General features: G+C 38.1%; 1 long non-coding RNA gene across 2 annotated transcripts in view; it reads left to right on the top strand.

The window, feature by feature from the left end:
- LOC111774213 (uncharacterized) overlaps nt 1–21221 on the top strand; it is a 116760-nt gene that overhangs the window by 15823 nt on the left and 79716 nt on the right. For both annotated transcript variants that reach the window (XR_011440441.1, XR_002809032.2), the window contains exon 2: nt 19618–19718. This is a non-coding gene — a long non-coding RNA (uncharacterized lncRNA). The remainder of the gene's footprint in view (nt 1–19617; nt 19719–21221) is intronic.

Here is a 21221-nt window from a genome sequence, read left to right as displayed (position 1 = left end):
ACCAGCCAAACCCACCCTGCTGCTGGTCCACCTTCACTAGTTGATAAGGAAAGTAAGCTCTGCTTCCATTCATATCTGGCGAGGGCTCATTTTATCCACCTGAAACAAAGCAGTGCTTCGAGTCAAGTTACAGATTTGATCAGGAAATCAGCACAGTGAAGATTGGTACTAGGTGAGGAATGGGCAAGAGAATCTTTTATGAGATGTACGTCCTGGTGGCCCAAAGGAAGTACATCTGAGAAGCTTTAATTCCAGAACAATGTCCCCTAGTGAAACAGAAGCAGATTTTTTTCCCACTATACCTGGTGTAATTGGGCTTTAGAAGAGTAGGCTCCATTAATTCTTCACTGAGCTGTGTTTCTGTCTAGAACCTTATCAACACTCAGGTGAAAGATGGGACTAGAATTATAGCTGGTCAATGTCCCAACTTTTCCCAAGATGATTCATTATACTTATGGGGTGAATGGAGATTTTGTGGAAATCTATAAAGGGGCAGGACTTTACCTGAGTGATGTGAGAGAAAGTAAGACTACTGCACAAAGACAAATCTACCAAGACAGAGAAAGCATAGGTAAGGGAGAGAAGGGTGGTTGGAGGAAACCTACATTTCCAAAGGATACAGAGATTCCGGATGCCGCCTGAGTTAGTTGGGGAGAGCGTGATACAAGGCTGGCTGGAAAATAAAAATAGACTTTGAGTTACAGATTTCTGCTTTTACTGCTGAGTATGTAGATGTTATATCACATATGATCAGTTCATCCAATAATTGCTATTCAATTTAATAAGACCCAGGATTTCCTGTTAATTCATCTTCCTTTCTCTAATAGATAATTTTTTCGATCTCTAACTTCCTTTTGGACAGATTACATTATACTATCCCTAACATAATTACCTTAAGAAGAGAGACAATAAAACCTCCATCAAGAGTGTCTAAAATAAGAACTACAATTTAAAATATGTATAGGGAGACTCCACACCAAAGTTTGATGTCTACTAGGGCTGTGCTGTGGTATAGACATATAGATTTTGTGGGGCTAAAAAGATTGTCCGGTTGAGGTGGAGTTCTAAGAAATAGAAACAAAATAACAAATGTAAAATGGGATATAAAAATAAATGTACATTTAAAAAACAAGATAACAGCAAATTACCTATGTTAAAAGCTGTCATATATATCATCATAGATTCCAGGAAATAACATAATATTTTATTAATTAATTGTCTCATATCCTCTATAATACTCTTTCTTTCCTATGGTTTTTTAGCTGAATACTCCTGATCCTCTCTTCATATGATGATGATATCGTAATATAGTTTTCTATAGAGGAAATAAAGATAATTCAGCTATGTTTCAGTATAGTTAATTGTCATTTGTTTTTAATTATTGATAATTTAGAAAATTAATTTGAAATTAGGGCATACACAAGAGTAATTCCAAAGCATTTTCAATTGCTGTTGTTTTATTAAACTGCATAATCAAATTACTCTTATGCTACATACATTGATTTATTGATGAGTAGGTGTAGGAGTTTTATTACTAGAACTCTTGCTTCTTCAGGTAATTTGATTGCATTGATGGTGATTTGCATGCCTGTTTTTTTCTGTAAGTATGAGACTTCATTAAGAAAAAATTGTGTCAGACATACTAAGGTGCAATTCAAAATGTTGGGATACATAAAATTAGCAGCTTCACCCAAAGTTATGCTGTTTAGTCATAGAATTGGTACAGGTTTGTGCCCTACAAACAAAATGAGGATAAATCTTTTTCAAAAGATACCCATATAAAAATATGTTACATTTATAATTGTAAACACTATTATATCAAGCACATGACTAAAAGAAAATTTCCATTTGAGTAGTTGTTAATAAGAATTAAACCCACTACTTATGTTTTACACATCTGATGACTGGAAAAATTTTCCATAGGCCAGCTTCTGGCGCATACACTTTTAAACCTTGTTTCCCTTCCACTACCAATAAACTTCTGATACTAAGTGTCATGGGACCATATTTATGTCAAGATATAGCATCTGGCCCTATGTTTTCTTGTCATGAATCCAGACATGATATTAGAGTGGAACTATTCCCACAACGGAAAACCAATTATGACTTAGACAATTACCATTTATGCTGCTCATTTCTTTCTTGTGTAGATCCAGATTTCTATCTGACATCATTTTCTTCTCCTAGAAGGACCTCCCTTAAAATTTCTCACAGTGCAAGTCTGCTAGTGATGCATTCTTTCACCATTGGATATCTAAACAAGTCTTTATTTTTTAAAGATATGATCACTGGGTAAACAATTCTGGGTTGAGAGGTTTTTATGTTTCCATTTTTTTCCCCCTAAGCATGTTGTTCCTCTGGCTTCTGGTTTGCATTGTTTATCCTTTACTTATATTTTACCCATCTGATGATTGGAAAAATTTTCCATAGGCCAGCTTCTGGCACATGTATTTCAAACCTTGTTTCTTTCATATAAATTTTTGGTGCTGAGTATCTACTGCCATTCTTATCTTTATTCCTCTGTATGTTATGCAATGTGTCTCTTTCTTGTGGCTGATTTTAAGATTTTCTCTTTATCACTGGTTTAGAGTAGTTTGATTAAGTTGGGTTTTGTTTTTCTTGTTCTTGAGTTTCTTTGCACTTTATGAATCCATGAGATTATATGGTAAATCAAATTTGTAAAACTTTCAGCTACTATTTCTTCAAATATTTTCTCTGGCCTTCCTCTTCAGGGACTAGAATCCTGTACATTAGAATGAGGTTGTTCTGAAGCTCACTGAGGCATTCTTATATTTTTCGCTTCAGTATTTTTGCTTCTGTGTTTCATTTTGAATCATACCTATTATTATGCCTTCAGACTCACGAATCTTTCAAACCTTTTAAAAATCTTCCACAGCTCTCCTTAACAAACTCATGCTTTCTTCTGCCTTCTTGAATACCTGGAATATATTTATAATTGTTTTAATATCCTTGTCAGCTAAGTCTACTACCTGTGTCATTTATTTTTCTTTTTACTATGGTTCTTTCTTTTTTCCAGTTTCATTGAGATATAATTGACATACAGCACTGTGTAAGTTTGAGGTGTACAGCATACTGACTTGACTTACATATATTGTGAAATGATTACCACAGTTAGTTAACATCCATCATCTCATATAGACACAAAAAAAGAAAAAAGAAGGTTGCTTTCCCTGTGATGAGAACTCTTAGGATCTAGTCTCTTAACAACTTTCAAATATACCACACGGCAGTGTTAACTGTAGTCATTGTGTTGTACATGATGTTGTACATCCCCATTATTTAATTATCTTACAACTGGAAATTTGTGCCTTTTGAGCACCTTCATGCAGTCCCCTGTTCCCCATTCCCCACCTCTGCTAACTACCAATCTGATCTCTTTTTCCATCATATTTTTTGTGTGTGTCATATTCCACATTTAAGTGAGATCACACAGTATTTGTGTTTACTGTCTGACTTATTTTACTTCGCATAATGCCCTCAAAGTCCATCCATGTTGTTACAAATAGCAAGATTTCCTTCTTTTTTTATGGCTGAATACCATTCCGTTGTATTCTTTACCATAGTTTCTCTATCTGTTTAAAAGTCATGGACACCTAGCTTATTTTCGTGTCTTGGCTATTGTAAATAATGCTACTGTGAACATGGGGTACAAATATCTCTTCAACATAGTGTTTTTGTTTTCTTTGGATATGTGCCCAGAAGTGGAATTGCTAGATCATATAGTAGTTCTATTTTTAATTTTGGGGGGAACTTTCATATTGTTTTCCAGAGTAGCTGTACCAATTTACGATCCCACCAACAGTGCACAAGGGTTCCCTTTTCTCCACATTCTCACCAGCATTTGTTATCTCTTGTTTTTTTTGTTTTTTTTTTTAAAGATTTTTTTTTTTATTTTTTCCTTTTTCTTCCCAAAGCCCCCCGGTACATAGTTGTGTATTCTTTGTTGTGGGTTCTTCTAGTTGTGGCATGTGGGACGCTGCCTCAGCGTGGTTTGACGAGCAGTGCCATGTCCGCGCCCAGGATTCGAACTAACGAAACACTGGGCCGCCTGCAGCAGAGCGCGCGAACTTAACCACTCAGCCACGGGGCCAGCCCCAGTTATCTCTTGTTTTTTGATGATAGCCTTTCCAACAGGCGTGAGGTGCATCTGTTATTTTTTGTTGTTGTTGTTGTTTTTTGTTGTTTTTTTTTTTGGAGGAAGATTAGCCCTCAGCTAACTACTGCCAGTCCTCCTCTTTTTGCTGAGGAAGCCTGGCTCTGAGCTAACATCCGTGCCCATCTTCCTCTAGTTTATACGTGGGACGCCTACCACAGCATGGCTGCCAAGCAGTGCCATGTCCGCACCCGGGATCCGAACCAGCGAACCCCGGGCCGCCGAGAAGCGGAACGTGCGAACTTAACCACTGCGCCACCGGGCCGGCCCCTGTGTTATTTTTTTATTTCCTCATTATTAATGTATTTTTCTATCTTTTTGCGGACTTGGTAATTTTTAATTAGATGCTAGATATTACAAATTTTACTTTGTTGATATTAGACATTTTTCGTAATCCTTTGAATATTCTTGAGCTTTGTTATAGAATGCAGTTATGTGGAAACCCTTTGGTTCTTCATGGTTTTCTTTTAAGAGTTGTTAGGCTAAACCACAACAGCTTTTATTCCAGGGCTGGCTTTGCTCCACTGCTGACGCAATACCTTCTAAGTACTCCTTTTGACGTCCTGTGTATTACAAATTTTTTTTCTTTCCATTTGGTCTTAGAGGTAACAGACAATAGAGCCAGAGATAACATAGCTCTCTTGGGACAAGTTGTCATTTGGGGAGGTAACTGAGGAGGCATATAAGAACTAAAATAGATGAGTATGAATTGCTACAAGTTTAGGAGATCAAGCATGGAACATATTTGGCCATGCTTTTCCATGAGAGAATGGGCTTATCTACCCTGAAGAACTAGAATATATTAATATTATAATAACATTATCCTGTTCTTGTTCACTAAAGAACTGGTGAAAGCCCGTGGGCAGCATAAATTAAACCTTAGTCTAGCCTAGATTATTCTTTAGTTTGGTTCAAGATCATTTATTGAGTGCTTACTATAAGTGAAGTAATGTACTTGATGGCTTTGATTGCACAGCTGAATAAGTTTTAGTTTCTCTCTTCATGAAATTTATAGTCTTTTTTTCATTTAAATAATTAATGCATGTAAAATGATAGTGTTTGACTCATAATAAGTGCGTGAATATCTGTAGGCATTAGCAATTATAGTAGCCATAGTTACGACAGCAATTTTCGTAGTTGTACAGTATAGCTCAAGTTCTGTTACCTTCTCTTTTTCTCCTGTAGTGCTTTTGACCAAGTTGACTGCACTGGGATTGGTCTCTTCGATCAGCTGGAGTTCAAAGAAGCACTTCCAGATATTCTCATTCTCTACCTAGAATTAATCAAAGCTTCTTTTAACTTTGATTATTTATTAACGTTTGCTCTAAGATTTGTTCGTACAAAATATCTGGTGCTAATTACTCCTTACCCTAGAAATGCTTTTTTTTTTTTTTTTACATATTCAGATCTTAATTCCTTACACAGTTTGATGATGTTATCCCAGTTTTTCCTCATATTCATATTCAGCAATGGGCAATTTTATGTCTATTTTGGTAAAAAAGAATAACTTCCTGAATTTGATCAGAGTTGAAAGAAATTCCTGAATTTCCCTCCTTAGGGAAAAATAATAAATGAAATATAATTAAACGTACCCCAGTTGATTGGAGCATCTCCAGGATACTACACTCTTTGACAGCATTAACACTTTTATTATCTTTTATCCAGACACTGAAAATCAGGGTGCTAACGCTTTCCTGATGACTAGGTCATGAATGTTCTCAATCATCTAGATTCTCTTTAGCTTCTTCTAGTTCTCTCTTTATTTTTTTTTCTGCTACATCCCATGACGCTTGTAGAATTATGGGCTAAAGAAGACTAAGACACTTTCTTGACAGAAGTTTTTATTTATAATTCTTGACAACTATTCTGAGGAGTAGGACAGCACAAACTCAGTTTCATTCCACTCCTTGGGAACATTCACACTGAGGCTAGCCAGATGTTTTGTTGCCTTGGAGAACTAGGTCACATCTAGTAAATGTCTTTTTTATTTTATGCCCACTATTTCATAGAGAAGCCAAAATATATATATTATATATATATATATATATATATTTTTTTTTTTTGAGTAAGATTAGCCCTGAGCTAACCGCTGCCAGTCCTCCTCTTTTTGCTGAGGAAGACTGGCCCTGAGCTAACATCCATGCCCATCTTCCTCTACTTTATACGTGGGACGCCTACCATAGCATGGCTTTTGCCAAGCGGTGCGGTGTCCGCACCCGGGATCCAAACCGGCAACCCCAGGCAGCCGAGAAGCAGAATGTGCGAACTTAACCGCTGCGCCACTGGACCGGCCCCCAAAACATAATTTTAAAAAAAAGACATATAAAAAATCTTTTTCAAGATCCCATAGCAAGTTAGAAATATTATTGCTTATGAACCTTCAATGACCTAACTTTGATTACTATTCGGAGACTAAAATATTGATCTCTTAGATTACTTCAGAGGAGATACACTATCTCTTACCATTTAAATCAGCATGGTTCTGAATCTGGATAGAGCAAGTTCGGATTGTAAGGACGACTATATTTCCCCATATGTTTACTTCTTTAGTTTCAGAGAGCCAGTAACAACAAATTAGGGAGTCCTTTTCCTCTGAACAGCCTTATCTCAAAAACAGTATCTACAACTACTGGGCTCTTGAGGTGAGATAGCAAAGGATGCCTTTATCTCTATGAGATGAGAAATCAAGAGAGAAGTTATCAAGTTTTCTTCCAAATCTATGATTTTCTAATATTATGCTCAAATGCTAACATTAAAGTTAAAGTTATAAATTACACCACAGCACAATCATTTGCAAAATATAATTTTTTACCTAATAAAAGGATGACTTTCAAGTTTCCTTTCAATGAATTTTCCTAAGGGTGTTAACTACATGGCTTGGTTTATGCAGCTTTCTAAAAATCTCCATTCGTACAGTGGGGTGAACCTGCCTGCTGTCAGAGCTGGTAAAGGTGTGCACAATCCCCATGAACATGCAAGTCTACTGATTAGGTTGAACATACAGCCTACAGGTATAAGATGTCATTGCACACCCAGGCGGTACTATTTTTTTGGTCTCATTACCAGCTGGCAAATGATGTTTGAACAACTGATAAGAGAGAGAAGCTGCAGGTGCTCTACAGAAAGAAATCTATCTTTGCCTTTTTCAGAGAGTAACTATTAAGGAAGAGTCTCAGATGATGAGATAGGTATAAAACAATGCAAATTAACAAACATTTTGTCAAAAAAATCACCTTTGCTATTATAATGGCCTTTACACACATCCCTCTGCCTCTTGTCATGCATTTCACTATCAGACTGGTCTTACAGGAACAGTGGTTTGAATTATCCTTCCTCAGAGAAGAGAACTTCATGGAAACTGGGCTTCCTGGCTCACAGCCTAGGCCCTGGCTATGATTTGGGTATCATGTCTATTCATTCTCTCAGTTTCAAGCATCGCACTCACTAAATACCATCTTCCATCTCAGCCGCTAGCTCCTTCTTGTACCATTACACCAACAAGTTTGGACCACCTTCCTTTTCACAAGGCTCTATAATCTATTTATGCTATTGCTATTTTACTGTCCCTCATCCTTCTCCTATCCTTGTTTCTGTCCTTATACAACTTAGATTCCATCTCTTGTTCCCCTCTATGTCATTATATTAACTTGGCAAAAGCCCAACCCCTGATCAAATCCAACTTTCCATCTAATCTATGTTTGCTGCAGGGCAGCAGAAACATTGCAGAAAAACTCATAATCATGCTGATTGGTCTGACTTCAAATGTGAACCCTGCATGAGACCGGATGAACACCAAGTATGCCCTTAGTGCTATTTAGTAATTATGCTAGTAGTCAAGTCACTTTTCCACTCTCCAAGATGATAATTAAATACCTTCTTATGCCTCCAAACACTTCCTACATCTCCTCCCCCAGCCTCACTCTCAGATAATAATCATGTTTTCTATTTCACTGAGAAAATAGTAGCAATCAAAAGAGAAATCCCACAAGCCCCCCACAACCACATACAAACCCACAAGGATTTATAGCTACTGTGCAGTCACTCCTTTTCATGTAGGTAAACACTCCATTTTATAATCCAATGGTGAACACATATCTGTGCAATAGATTTAAAACATCACTTCTCACATAATCGAGGGTATCATTCCAACAATTCTATGCTCCTTCTCTCTGCATATCCAATTTCTTCCCCTCTCTACTGGATTATTCCTATCAGTATAAAAACATACTGTTATTTCCTCTATCTTAAAAATTAAAATTACACACACAAACTTACTTTTGACCTCCTTTCCTCTGCAGCTACCACTCAACTTCTTTATTCCCATTCATAGAAAAACTCTTTGAAAGAGTAGTCAGTATTGACTTCTCCACTTCCCATCTTATCATTCTTTGTTGAAATGGCCAAATAGGGTATCATTATACCACTCTAGAAAAAAGCTTTTACCAAGTCATCAAAGATCTCCACATTGTCCAATCAACTATTCAAGTGATTATATTAATCATCCTTAATCATTTAGCAGCGTTGACACAGTTGATTACCCTATGCTTCTTGATATAACTTTTTTACTAGATTTTCTTGATACTCTCTGCCTGCTTTGCTGGGTTCCTCTTGTAAGCCTCTCTTGCTAGCCCTGCACAAACCTCTTAACATCCCAATCTTAGGTTTCCAAGGGTCCAATAGACAGACTTCTTTCCTTCTTTCCTACCATTAATGTTTGAGGTATACCACCCAGTCTCATACAAAGTTGTCGCCTTTTATAATTCCAGTGGCCTTGATTATCATAGTATTCAATGTAAATATTCTGAGAAACCAAAAGTTAGTAGTACCTCTTAAAATTATGTAGAGTAGAGGAATGACCTCATAATGTCATCTGTACCTTGAGAGTTCCCAGCCCAGATTCCCTGACCTCCAAACTCATATAAGCCAAGGCTTATTTGCCATCTTTACATGGAACTCTAAGAAGAAACTCAAACTCTATAGGTAAAAAAATGGAACTCTTGATTTCATAGCACCCCACCTTACTCTCCCCACACAAATTCATACTCTTTAAGGGTCTTCTCCATCAGAGTAAATGAAAATTCCATTTGCAGATGTTCAAGCCAGAGCATTGAAGTCATTCTTGACTCCTCTTTTTCTCTCCCACCTCAAATCTAATCTATCCATAAATCACGTCTTCTCTAACTTCAACATATATTTACTTCTCACCATACCACATGCTACCACCCTGGTCAGAAGCACCCATCATTTCTCATTGAGATTATTATAACAGCCTCCTAACTAATCCTTTTACTCCCCCCCCTTGCCTTCCTATACTGCACCATATAAAGCAGTCAGAGTTATATATGTATATTTTAATGTAACTCAGATAATCTCACTCCTTTGTGCAAAACCCTCCAAAAGCTTTCCAGTTTACTCAGTATTAAATCCAATGGCCCTATCAAATCCTCTAAAATCCTCTATATTCTGTCCCCCTACTATTTCTCTACCCTCGTATAAAACCACCCCCTTCCTCACCCATCACTCGCCTATAGCCACACTGGCCTTCTTGCTCTTCCTCAAACAAATCTCATGCACCCCTATCTAAGAGCATTTGTACCTAAGGCCTGCTACCTAGAACATCTTCCCCCAGCAATCCATATAGCCCAACCTCTCCTTCCTTCAGGCTTTGGCTCAAATATCGCATTATCCTAGTGGCCTTCTCTGAGCACCTTATACAAAATCACAACACCGCCTCCTCCAGCCTGCTCCCTGGAATTCTCAGTTCCCAGTTTATCCTGTTTACCCAGTTCCCAGGCCCCCTTTATCCTGTATAATTTTTCTTCTAAGTCACTATAAGTATATAAAGGAAAGTGAAAGAGAGATTTTTTTTACACCTATATTAACTATCTATATCTGTGTAACATAGTACACCAAAATGTTTCAGCTTAAAATAACAAACATTTATTCTCTCATAAGTTCTGTAGGGTAGGAATCCAGGCATTGTTTTGGATATCTTTGGCTCAGGGACTCACAAGGCTGTAACCAAATTTTTAGCCAGGACCTCGATCATCTCACAGCTTACATGGAGGAGAAGCTGCTTCTAAGCTCAGTCACTGCTGGTTGGCCTCAGGTCCTCACTGGCCTGTTCCTTGCCACAGGGGCCTCACCACAGGGCAGCTGGCTTCCCTTATAGCAAGGAAGAGAGTGAGAGAACACGCAAGATAGAAATCAAGCTCTTTTGGTAACCTAATCTTGGAAGTGACATCCATCACTTTGCCATATTCTATAATTAGAAGCAAATCACTAGGTCCAGCCCAAACTCAAAGGTGAAGGGATTACATTTGCATGTAACCTCCAGGAGGTAGGGCTCACTGGGGACCATTTTACAGGCTGCCTACCACATCCCCTACTAGAAAATAGCTTCATATTATGTCTACTACCATATCACAGAACACAGAACAATTCCTGGCACAGAGTAGTCACTCAGTATTTACCTGTTAATCATATGAACTAACTTTCTGCTCTCCCATCACTTTCTTGCATAGGTCTTCTGTTACCACTAAAATGAGAAGATATTTTCTCTGGTATCCTGGATTTAGAATTTTATACATAGCTATACTCCCACTCAGCGTTTTCTCCTTCAAATTCCAACATGTTAAGGCTCTGCCTGCCCTTAGGAGCTCAGGTCAGATGGTACCACCACCACCCCCACTCCCCATTCCCAGTTCCCCTACTACCCTCTCTAGATTCTGTGAGCTCGTGTGATGCCTGTCCCACATAGCCTGGTAGTTACTTATGTATAAATCTTATCTCCTTCACACTGTGAGCTTCTTGATATCAAGTAATGTGTATATGTTTGCCCAATGTAAGCTCAACCAAGGCTGGAGGAGTGCCTGTTTATATAGCTGTCATGGACCACCTGGCAGAGTACTTGCAGGCTGTAAGCACTGGACGCATATTAGTGGCAAATAAGTTAGTGATTTCACTCTTTTTTTATTCTCAGTTCTTATTAAATTTTCTGTAAATATTTGCTGAATAACTGCTTTCAAGCCCTGGAATCATTTATAATCAATGAATGGCATGAGCCTCCATTTTCCTTTTCACTCTGAGATTTACATTGGTTCAATGTCATGAAAATAATCAAAATATCACATTCCCTTGGCCCAACTATGCTAATCCAATAAAGTTGCTGCCACCACCCCTAGGGTTCAGTAAGTTGTCTTTGCCTGAGTCTTGGAGAGCCAACATATCACAGCTGGACTGTGGTCATATCAGCGTTTGATATGAATGCAAAGTTGCAATCACACCAGCTTAGTGCATGTGCTAGAAGGATGGCAGAAAGAACAGGACTGAAGCCATATTTTACTGCCTCTTTGGATGAAGGCACAGTGCCTTCTATGGAGAAAGTTTCCAGGCTATGTAGGACATTCAGGTTGTAGTAAACATGCAAAACCGGGCTCAGAATCAAACCAGAAGTTAAAACAGACTTTTGAGTATGATTATAGTTCTCATTAGAAGTCAAGCAGATGAGTCTTACACCTAAAATAAGCATATAGCATTTTAGTAGCTTGATGTTTCAAAGATCAATAGGCAGTGCCATATGGTGCCTTGGTGTGTGTGTGTGTGTGTGTGTATATCTGCACGTGTGTGTGCGTGTGCACAGAGGCCTGCATGCCTTAAAACAGCAAACTACGTTTGCATCCTCTGATCCATCTGCTCTGACAGCAGTAAACAGTCTACAGAGGCTTACAGCATATGGATTGCAGGGTTCATTTGACTTAAGGGTAAAGGATTTGCCAAGAGTTTTGCATGCTTTGATTAAAATATTTCAAAACTTCCTTCACTGTTCTAGACAGCATTTACTGCAGGTGGCAGGAGTCCACCTAGATCATTCCTGCTGGCAAGTGACAGAGGGCAATTCTTTTTTTCTTTTATTTGAGAAAGATTAGCCTTGAGCTAACATCTGCTGCCAGTCCTACTCATTTTTGCTGAGGAAAACTGGCCCTAAGCTAACATCTGTGCCCATCTTCCTCTACTTTTTATATGTGGGACACCTACCACAGCATGGCTTGACAAACAGTGCATAGGTCCATGCCTGGGATCCTAACTGGCGAACCCCAGGCTGCAAAAGCGGAACGTGCAAACTTAACCACTGCACTACCAGGCTGGCCCTGAAAGAGGGTAATTCTTACTTAAATATTTATAGGATCCAATTGACTTTCTGCTCACATGCTGTACACTCTACCTGGATTTTCTGCTTATTTGCTGTTTGTTTTCTCAGCTGCCCAGAATAGTGAAAACATGTACCAAGAATTTGGTTTTGGTTTTGGCTTTGGCATTTCTGAAGAATCAACTACATGTTGGTGAGAGCAGTGATCATGACAGAAAACAGGGTAATGATCAAAACTTCATCTAAATATGTTGGAATCCTTGTTCAATAACAAAGAATCTCATATGTACTGCTCAGCTCAAGGCTGTGGACTGCACCGTTGGGTGGGTACATGATGACCACCACTCGGGGAAATGAAAACCATTGTTATGGTAAAGAAGGGGAGAACGTTTCTTTCTCTTGTCCTAACTTTATTTTGCCATTTTCTTTTCCTTTGATCACTATTTACCCAGCTCCATGCTCTAACCATCTTCTTTATGCTGCCTGTCCCGCCTTGTCAGAATAAGGTTATGTAAATCAATAAGAATTAGCTCTTCATAGCCTTAATTACTTTTTGAATAAAGCCTCAAAAGAGAGACAACTAAATAAATTAATCTTTAATTGTGTGTTTTAGAACCTGTAAGACTTCTGTGAAGAAGAGAATTTGGGGAGATAACACCATCTCAGCATTCTCTAGCTTATACCACATCTCAGAGAGCAAAGTATCGTTTAAGACACATTCTCTTCTTATGTATTAACATATATTTAAACAATCTTTTGGGAAATGGTTAGACTCTTCAAAAGTTACATCTAACAAGGAAATAATCCCCAGAAGTAATTAGCAATATAAAAAATAGACCTTTTCTAAATTATTTTATTATTATTTATTGTTAAGAGGAAAAAGCGTAAATCAACATCTCCCTACTCTGTTTTATTTATTTTTTCATGTGAGTGGAAAGAAAACCATTAGAGTTGAATAAACAGTTTGAAAGCTGAGTTATCACATGATGAGATCTGAATAGATCAGGCAGAGAGGCCAAGAGTTTGAAAACTCTGGTTTTATATGTCAGAACAATATTGGAAACAGTAAGTGGAATGAGATTGGGTTCCAGGTTTGATTATTTAAGGAAAAAGCAAAATCACCCTGACTCCCTGTTAAACATACCTAAAGAAATCTGTGCCAATTAACCTTGTTTAACTAGAGCTCTTCACAACTAAATTAAGCTGAGCAAATTGCAGCTAGGGTGCATAAGAAGAACAGATGAGCCATAGAGTAGAAAGCCAATCCCTGTCTTGTATTAATAATGACGTATTGTGTACACATAGCCAACTCTTGATCCAGACATAAATGCGTGCATTTTGATACATGTGATACATTGCCAGAGTGATCAGTGTGACAAAATCCAGAACTGATATCTAAGCAATCATTCTACAGATTGAAAAGATGATGAAAGATCCTCTCAAATGGGAAGAATGGCATCAATATGTTATAAGCATCTTTGCAAGAGATATAAACTACAACCCTGGGTCTACCACAAATTTCACTTACTTGTTTTTGGATGGTCCTCAGGAAAAGGGATGGGGCTACCCAAGGGGAAGCTTTCTTGTCCAAAGTTAAGATTTATGCTCCAAGGTGAATGCTCCATGAAGGTAGAGATTTTTGTCTGTTTCTGATTTTCCTTTTTTGCTGCTAAATATGTAATAACATATGGTGGAGGTGCTTCATGGTAAAGTTCCTTGCACATGTTTGTTGTGGAGTGGGCATAATACATCCTCCCACCTGGCTATTGACATAGTCTCCTGGCTGGACTCTTTGCTCTTACTCTGGCTCCACAACCCTCTATCTGGTCTCTAAACAACAGAGCTGTCATTTTTTTCTAAGCAAATCCCTTCCACTGCTTAGGAGCCCTTCTTGACCCAGCCCTGATTACTTTGTGACTCCCTCTCTGACCACTTTTCCATCCTCTACCACGCTCCAGGCACACCAGCCTTCAATTTGATCCTTAATTGAGTCAAGCGCATTTTTGTCTTTGGGCATTTGCACCAGCTCTTCCCTCTATTTGGAATTTCCTGCTTAATTCATATGGTTGGCCCTTCTCATTCAAATCTCAACTAAATATCTTTACATAAAAATAGGCACAATAGTAACACTTTTATAGCACTTACCATGTGCCTAGGACCATTCTAAATGCTTTACTTGCATTAACTCATTTAATATTAATGACAAACCTACAAGTAGATCCTAGCCTCATTTTCAGAGGAAGAAAGAAAGACTCAGAGAGGCTAATAAATTGTACAAGGTCAGACACTAGTAAGTAATAGAAATAAATTTGATCTCCTACCTAAAGTTCGTTATTTTAACCACTTCACTACAATGCCTCTCAGAAAATTGCCACCCAGTTACCCTCTATCTAATATCACCTTATTTTAACTTTCTTGATAGCATCTATCACTACCTGATACTCTTCATCTATTTATTTTTGTTTACCTATATATCTATTTCTTTACTTTTACAAATTATTATCTGTCTCCTTTTCCTAAAATGCAAGTTCTCTGAGGCAGAGATGCACGTCTGCTTTGTTTACAGTAGAATATCTGGCATCTAAGGTAGTTCCTGGCATGTAGGAAGCACCCACCAAACATTTGCTGAAAATTAATTAGTGACCTAATGGACGTGGGCCTGTCTGGTTGTCGGTGAGGGTCTCCAAGGTGGTGAATTGGATCTGGCCATTCAGGGAGTTCAGAGTTCTTAACCAATAGTTTCCCTGGAGGTGGTCAAACCCGGTGATTCACCCTGACTCAGCTGAGGAGAGACTGATTTATAAATCAGAATGGCAATTTATTAATTCACTGTGAGGAATGTTCTTGTCAGCCAAAAAGCACATTTAGAGAAGCCTCCATGGGAAAGCAAATTAATATCATAAGGTTGTTCAGCAAATATAAAATCAAAGCAAAAGGAATTTGAAGACTTTGCATGACATTTTAATCAAGCAATGGCAGCTCGATGAATCGCCCTTCCCTACTACCAGGCAATTCTCACCAATAGGCCAGAATTTCCACTCGGCAAACATTCCTCCTTTTATAAGGACAATACAGTCTCACTCTCCAACTCTCTAGAAATCTTTATTCTCCAGTTGACTTCAAGACTCCTTTGTATTTCTCTTTTCTAGTTGCTTTAGGTTTGGAGAAGAAAGCTACTTCAAATGTCATTTCTGGGAGGCATCCACTTCCACTCTCTGTGGGTCCTCACACCAGATCGTTTTTCTGGTGACCTCTTAAAATAAGTCAGCTCCCAAATGACTCAGTAAAGAGTCTCAAGATATAATCTAATTGGTTCAGGCCAGTTTATAGATTGGTTATTTCGGGGTCAGGCTCTATATCTGGTCTACTTTTGTATGTGGGAGTCAGACTATAGACAATTGTACAAAAGAGTCAGCCGAGGTTTTGGGGAGTGAGGCAGTTCTCTTGGAAAAGAATATGTGCAGAGAAGCAACGATTGCCATATCTAGGGCAGATCTAGATAGGCTTGCCTTACTCTTAGATTGTCCACTTAGGCTCCGATGTCAACTTCCAAATAAAAAACTGCCTTTAAATTTACTGTAGCATTATGCCTTATATTTGTAACCACATTTGTAGTGGCAGTACAGCATAGTGACTAAGAGGACATACTGTGAAGTAACATAGCCTAGGTTTGATTTCCAAATCCAGTATTTACCATATTAACTTTGCTCAATCTCAATATTTCTTCATAATTATTATACCTACCATATAAGTATTGTCATGATGATAAAATAAATACTTTTATTATAATAAAATACTATTTAATAAAATAATACTTATGAGGTCCTTAGCACAGTGCCTGGCACATATTAAACACATATAAAATCTTAGACATTAATAATAATTATTGTTATTTAACCAATAACAGAAGGTTTTCACATGTCCAGTAATACAACTGCTTCCCAATACACTGAATAGTATGTTTCCTATATTTTGAAAGAAAAATAATTTCTAAAGATCTTATAGATAAGACATTTAAATATGGCTAGAGTAGAGTCCCCTTGTAAATCTTATCTTCCAAGCAATGAAAGACATTGTCCACACTGCTGGCCAAGTACGTTGCTAAAATGCCAAATTCTTGGACCATTGCTTCCCAAGGTTAATTCAGAAGCCCTCAGGAAATAAATAAAAATAAAATTTTCTCAGCCAAAGAAGATTAGGAAACACTACCCATCCCTTTTGAAAAGTCAGATGCACATTAGCATATTAAAGGTAGTACATAATTTGTCATTAAAAAATCAGACTGAATATGCTTTTATTACCAGTCTTGCTTGAAAACAGAAATGAGCTCTCCTATACACCCTTTTTGTTTCATTTCATATCTATTATCTCACAAAAATAATGTTCTGGAGGACACATTTTATAAACACTCCTCTAGGAAGAGATTCCAGGGTAGCTGGTCACTGCCTCCTACCCACTTTGAAATATATACAGAAACTGAAAAATCCTCCCCCAGATTCCTTGAAAAATGCAATGCTTTCTTACTGTTAAATCTGGCCCTCAAGTGCAATGCTATCACCATCATATTAAGGAGAATAATGACCAATCCCCCCAGGAAAGATTTCCAAGCAACAGTCTCCAGAACCTGTGAATATATTACCTTACATGGCAAACAAAATTTTGCAGATGTAATTAACAGTAACTACTTTGATGGGGCCGGTCCCACGGCCTAGTAGTTAAGTTCAGTGCACTCTGCTCCCACAGCCTGGGTGCTGTTCCAGGGCATAGACTTACACCACTCATTAGTGGCCATGCTGTGGCTGTGACCCACATACAAAATAGAGGAAGATGGGCCCAGAGGTTAGCTCAGGGTGAATCTTCCTTAGTAAAAAAAAAAAAAGTGCAAGGATTTTGAGATGGGGAGATTATCCTGGACTACCTGGGTGGGACCAATGTAATCATGTGAATCCTTAAAAGTGAAGAACTTTTCCTGATTGAGATATGCAACCATGAAAGAAGGATGAGAGAGATGCTACCTGATGAGGACTTGACCTACCTTTATTGGCTGTGAAGATGGAGGAAGGGAGCCATGAGCCAAGGGATGTAGTAGCTTTGAGAAGCTAGAAATGACACTTCCCTTACACTCAAACAAAAATGCAGAGACCTAGATCCTCCAACCGCAAGGAAGTGAATTCTTCCAACAATGCTAATGAGCAAAGAAACAAATCTGCCTCCAGAACCCACAGAAAAGAACAAACTTGACAACATCTTAATTTTAGCCTAGTGAGACTTACACCAAACTTCTAGCCTACAGATAAAAAACTAATGTTGTAAGATATTAAAGTAAGGTAGTAAGATAATGAAATTGACTTAAGTATCTAAGTTTGTGATAATTTGTTACAGGAGTCACAGGAAATGAGTACAATCATCATCTTCACAAATAATATTTTTGATCACTTAATGTATGCCAGGCTCATCTCTACACACTTAGCAAGTATATGTATTAATCCATTAATCGATCCATTAATCCTCCTTGCAACTCTCCTATGTGGTAAATGCTATTATTATCCCCATTTGTGGAGTGGAAACTGAGGCACAGAGAGGTTAGGAAACTTGCTTAGGATCATATAGCTAGTAAATGGTGAAGCTAGAATTCAAATGCAGGCCATGTATCTCTGGACTCTAGGTTCTGATTCATGAGAAACACCAGCTTGGCGAGGATCATATTCTAGGAAATAAGGAATAGCATAGGCTTCTTCAGATACTATGGATTCCTCCATCAAAATGAAATTATAAATCTCTAATTGATCTTCAGATTTAATTTAGATTCCAAATTTTCTATTGCTTTTCAGATGATGCAAATTTCGGAAGCAAGTTGAACATGAATTGTACTAATTTTATTAGCCTAATTTCAATTTTACACAGACACAAATTTATGCATCCAATTAGTTGTAAACCTAGATTTTCTAGGAAGTATTCTCCAGACTCTTTTAAAATGCTCATCAATTACTGGCAAGATATTGAACATCTGAGTCTTCTATTTATATAATATTCTCTAGTATTAACTTAGGCAACTTATTAATTAATTAAAGGTAGGCCTCTTATGTGCACAGTGTTGTGGGTAAGTAACAGAAATATAAAAGAAGTGTATAAGGTGTAGCCTTGGCCCTCATAATCTGTAAGAGTTTATAAAGATAAGACATTCACATTAGGGTCAAATTTTATGAAATTCTCCACTTGCAGTAATTTCCCCACTTCCCCACCAAGAACCAAGCCATTTAAATAGTCCATAGTTCAGAAATGAACTACTAGAAGTCAATCCACTTATTACAATCTATGTACATCCTTTTTCTCAACTTTTGAAGTAATATGTATGTCATCTAGAACTGAGCAACAGAGCTACATGTTGAAAACATACACACAGAGATACACATGAGCGCATAAAACAAATACACACACACACACATATATATATATATATATACATATTCCCCTCCAACCTCACTTCACATTTATGACCCTTCTGAATCTTTCAGTGGCCCCCAAATATATTCTGGAAAACCTGATTTATACACTAATGCACATATATGAAAATATGCAAAGCATGGATCTTTCTAGATACTTAGGATAATTCTCAAAATCCCTTTTTGGACTGGCCCTTTGTAACCAGGGAAATAACCCTGCAAAAACCTCTGAAGAAACATTGTAAAATGTCTCAGCAAAACATAAAGAACAAGTATAACACACATATCCCCTAACTCCTCTCTTCCCTTTTGAGAGGAGCACAGCCAATAGCTAACCGAGCCAACAGAATTCCTCTTCTTGTACCTCTTGCAGCGTCCCTTTCTTAAGGAGCATGAGTCTGTTTATCCCCTCCAGGTTTCACCATGAACAGTTTTCCTCATCTGGAATTTCAACTTAGAATTCAGTTAATTGGTTAGAGTCCTTCTCCACAGAGAGCTCAAGAGAGATGAAAAAGAGGGACCCTGTCTCCCTAAGAATGAGCAGGTCTACACAAACTTTGTTTCTGAAGAATTCCGGGGATTTGCAATAAAGAAGCAAGAAAATTAAAGCTGTAATGTTAACATGTTTTGAATATCAAAATAGAAGACACTTGAAGACTTTGAACCCTCATAAGAGGGGCTTCCTCTGAGGATGCTTATTTGATTCCTAATCTAGCTCCACTTACTTCGAGTTCACATGCTCTCCATTCACCTCTTAGTCTGAATCTTTACCTCCATCTATGAGAATAATGTCATTTCTCCCAGAGGAAGAAAACCCATTTCCTTAGATTCCTTTTCCTTTTCTCTCACAGATTACTGAAGTCTACATCTTGCAAATTTGAGTAGCACTCCAAGGCTTCAGCAAAGTGGACACTGGTCTCTTGCCACCCAAGCTCTACAGCAAGAGGGAAAGGTAGGCATGGGGTGGGACTAGATGAGCCCTGGGGCTCTTTTGGTGATAGTGGCAGTGAGGTCCCTTCCCAAGTTCTCTCTAATATTCCCACAAGTATAAATAGTAAACCTACTGATTTCTTTAAATAATAAATCTTTCTGCCCCTTCTCTCACTAACAGAACAGCCTAAAGTCCAGATAGTCAGATTAAGAAAGGAATGCATTCCTTCTCAGATTCTCCAACATCTACTGGATGTCTAACAATTCAATTAAATTCTGACACCAATTCTTGGAGTTGGTGCAGACCCCACAGGTCAAGGACTCAGTTACACAAGGCTGTTCCCACTTCATGCACCAGTCACAAGTCCTAGGAGGCAGGGCCACTGTACTTCTGGTCAACTGGCTATAAATCGGGGTTCCTACAATCTGCTCATCAGGTTCAATAATTTCTTAGGATACAAATCAGCAACGGCCAAATGAAAGAGAAACATAGGTCAAAGTATTGAATGGGGGAGGATGGTGCCTAGTTTCTGCTTCCTCTCAGGGCATGCCACCCTCCCAGCACATTGATGTTTTCACCAACTAGGATGCTCCTGGAACTTCATTGCTTATGTGTTTTTATGGAGATTTCATTATGTAGGCATGATTGATTAAATCTTTATCCATTGGTAATCGAACTCAATCTCCAGCCCTTCTCCCATGTCTGGAAGTTGGAAAGTGTAGAGTGAGGAGCTAAAAGTTCTAACCCTCTCATCATGGGTTGGTCTTTCTGGCCACCAGCCCCCATCTAGAAGCTATTTAGAGGCCCCAGTCACTAGTCATCTCATTAGCATATAAAAGACTCTCTTATTACTCAGGAGATTCCAAGGATTTTAGGAGATCTGTTCCAGGAACTGGGGACAAAGATTCTCTCTCCCTCTCTCTCTCTCTATATATATATTATTATTACTACGGTTCTCCATTAGCAAGGCACTTGCAACCCCTATGGAATCAGCAAGACACCATCAATGTATTATTGAGTGGAGTAACCTTAGTTTCATTCCTACTCCACCCAGATATTTTGAATTTAAAAATAGCTGCATTTATCCCTAAAGAAAGTTCAGTGTCTCATCTAGGGAAACATTCTATAATTCATGATATATGTTCAAATCGGATCTCCATCTACTAAGGGTAAAGAATGCAGATTCTATCTACTACAAAAATATGCATTACCCTCTCTTTTTGCTGTCTTTTCTCCGAATTCTTTCTACTATTTGTTTATTGTTCCAAGCTGTATTTCAAAGAATGGCATCCTGTCCCACGTTTTCTGAAATTTGAAGTCTTGTCTATTGCTAGTTTCACCTTGCTTTCTCACGATTGGAGGTATAATTATAACCCATATTGGTGGTAAATAATAAATAAAGGTTTATTGTCATTTTGAGTGGCAGGCTTCTAGTTGCATAAAAGCCCTACAATAGAATTATGCAAAGGCATTTTGGGAGTCTTGGAAATCAGGATCCAACTATCATGATCTGAGGATCATTTT

This window comes from Equus caballus, chromosome 7, assembly GCF_041296265.1.
Source record: "Equus caballus isolate H_3958 breed thoroughbred chromosome 7, TB-T2T, whole genome shotgun sequence".
Taxonomy (NCBI): Eukaryota; Metazoa; Chordata; class Mammalia; order Perissodactyla; family Equidae; genus Equus; species Equus caballus.
Note: the sequence above shows the minus strand (reverse complement) of the source record. Positions and strands in the feature narration are given on the sequence as shown.